The sequence below is a fragment of the Triticum urartu genome, chromosome 3A, assembly GCF_056163025.1.
Source record: "Triticum urartu cultivar PI428250 chromosome 3A, HENAU_Tu73, whole genome shotgun sequence".
Lineage (NCBI taxonomy): Eukaryota > Viridiplantae > Streptophyta > Magnoliopsida > Poales > Poaceae > Triticum > Triticum urartu.
The window spans coordinates 142,254,759-142,257,688 of record NC_141875.1 but is presented as its reverse complement, the minus strand read 5'-3'; positions in this window follow the sequence as shown (position 1 = coordinate 142,257,688).

Sequence of the window (2,930 nt, the reverse complement as noted above, 5' to 3'; positions counted from 1 at the left end):
TCTCTTCGGAGAGCCCCGAAGCTGGGTAAGAGCTGCCGGCGTGCGTGTCTACGCCTCATCCCGCTTCCAGGAACCGGCGACGTCTTACTGGTTCCCACACAGATAAGCCACCCGTTGGCATATGTCGCACCTACCACCCGACACTATGCGAGTCCTGGATTAGGGGGTCTCCGGATAGCCGGACTATCTCCATTGGCTGGACTGTTAGACTAATAAGATACAAGACTGAAGACTTCGTCTCGTGTCCGGATGGGACTCTACTTGGCGTGGAAGGCAAGCTAGGAAATACGTATATGGATATCTCCTCCTTTGTAACCGACCTTGTGTAACCCGAACCCTCTCCGGTGTCTATATAAACCGAAGGGTTTTAGTCCGTAGGACGACAATCACAACATACAATCATACCATAGGCTAGCTTCTAGGGTTTAGCCTCTCTGATCTCGTGGTAGATCTACTCTTGTAACACCCATATCATCAATATTAATCAAGCAGGACATTGCGTTTTACCTCCATCAAGAGAGCCCGAACCTGGGTAAAATTTTGTGTCCCTTGCCTACTGTTACCATCCGGCCTAGACGCACAGTTGGGACCCCCTACCCGAGATCCGCCGGTTTTGACACCGACAGGCGGGATCCGGCTTCGCCCGCCTTGGCGGGTTCGGCGAACTTCTGCACACCGCTTCCTCGCCACCCGGTGAGGCGCACTCCGGCCAAGCCCGGACTCGGCGCGACCAGGCCGCTACAGCCGCCGATGGATTGGGCGACGAGCCCGTCCTAGAGATCCAGCGCGGACCCGGCCAGCATGGTCGGCGTCCGGCTCCAACTGACCCCCCCGGTGGCCTGGCCGCAAGTCGACTCGGCCCGCGCGCCATCGACGACACCGACGCTTGCCACCACCTCGATCGGCTCGCTCGCTCGCTGGAGATGGAGGAGAGCGGCGCTATCGGGCCGGCGTGCTTCGGCCCGCGCATCCGGGAGGAGCCCTTCCCCAAAGGATTCATGCTCCCCCACGACACCCCCAAGTACAACAGGACGGTGAAGCCAGAAGACTGGCTCACTGACTACACCACGGCCATTGGCATCACCGGTGCCAATCATCATTTCGCCATGCGCTACGCACCGCTCATGCTCCAAGGGTCGGCCCGCACAAGGTTGAATAGCCTGCCGATGGGCAGCATCAACACGTGGGTGGACTTCGAGGAAGCCTTCATCCGCAACTTCACGGGGACCTACAAGAGACCCGGCCGCCCTAGCCAGCTCGCCATGTGCGTGTAGGGGCCTACGGAGACCGGTCGCGAGTACCTCGCACACTGGACCGAGCTCTGGAACAGATGCGAGGGTGTCTAGGCGATCCAGTACTTCGTCAACGGGTGCCAAGACGACACCCTCCTCAAGCACAAGATCTTACGCTCCGAGCTGGCCACCATAGTCGCGCTCATAGTGGCGGCGGACAAGTACGCCAACGCCGACTCCACCATGAAGATCCAGGTGGCGCTGGATGAAGCCGGCAAGGCAAAGCCGGTTCCCCCTCCGAAGTCGTCCGGCGAAAGCAGCTGGCAGCAACATCACCAGAACAACAAGCACAACGCCGACCAGCCGGTGCCACGTCGCGACAACCGGCTCGTCGCGGCCACCGGGCCCGCGGTGGACCAGGCGGCGAAGCGCCGGCAAACCGGCAAGACAGCATGGCAACCCGCCATGAGCTTCGAGCAGATGCTCGACACCCCTGCAAGCACCACAGCGGCGCAAAACCCTCCACGCACACGCCTCAACAGTGCGCCATCACCAAATGCATCATGAGGGGCGATGTCCCGCCCCTCCGGCTCCGGCTCCAGGCGCGGGACAGCCGCCTCCGCCTCCACCGCCGCCTCTAGCTAGCGGCGCGATGCGCGACAACGCCTACCCGGACTAGAACGCGGCCTACGTCGTCTTCACCAGCCTCGGCGACGACAAGCGCAGCGAGCGCCTCCTTTGGCAGGAGGTGAACACCGTCATCCCGGCCAAGCCGTTGTTCATGCATTGGTCGGATCGCCCGATCACCTGGACCTGGGAGGATCACCTGGCAGTCATGCCAAGTCCGGGTGGTTACGCCCTCATCCTCAACCCCACCATTGTCGCGCGGCGCACATGCAAGTTCTCCCGAGTCCTCATCGACGGCGGCAGCGGCATCAACATCCTCTACCACGACACGATGACCAAGCTCGGCCTCAAGGCCGAGGACCTGCAGCTGACCCGAACGATCTTCCACGGCATCGTGCCCGGCCTCTCCTGCTCCCCCATTGGCCAGGTCCGGCTAGACGTCCTGTTTGGTGACAACAACCACTTCCGGCACGAACCGATCTGGTTCGAGGTGGTGGACCTGTCCAACGCGTATCACGCGTTGCTGGGCCGGCCCGCGCTCGCCAAGTTCATGGTGGCTCCCCACTACGCGTACCTGAAGATGAAGATGCCGGGTCCCAAGGGCCTCATCACCATCACCGGCGATTACCGCAAGTCCCTGGAGTGCGCCCGAGACGGCGCCAAGTTGGCCGAGTCGCTGGTCATTGCCGAGGAGCGGCGCCAGCTCGACCGGATCGTCGCCCTGGCAGGCGAGGCCTCCGCTGCGTCGATCCTGACCTCAGACCCGGCCGACGAGGCCGCCTTCAAGCCCTCCAAGGAGATCAAGAAAGTGAAGCTCAACCCAGAAGACCCCAGCTGCAGCAAGTACGTTGTCGTAGGCGCCCGCCTCGACAGCAAATAGGAAGGCGAGCTCATCGACTTCCTCCGTGAGAATCGGGATATCTTCGCATGGACCCCCAAGGACATGCCGGGTATCCCGAGGAAGTATGCAGAGCAAAAACTTCACGTTCGCAAGGACGCCAAGCCTGTCCGTCAACCCCTACGACGATTTTCTAAAGAAAAGAGAAGAACCATTGGTGAAGAGATCACCAA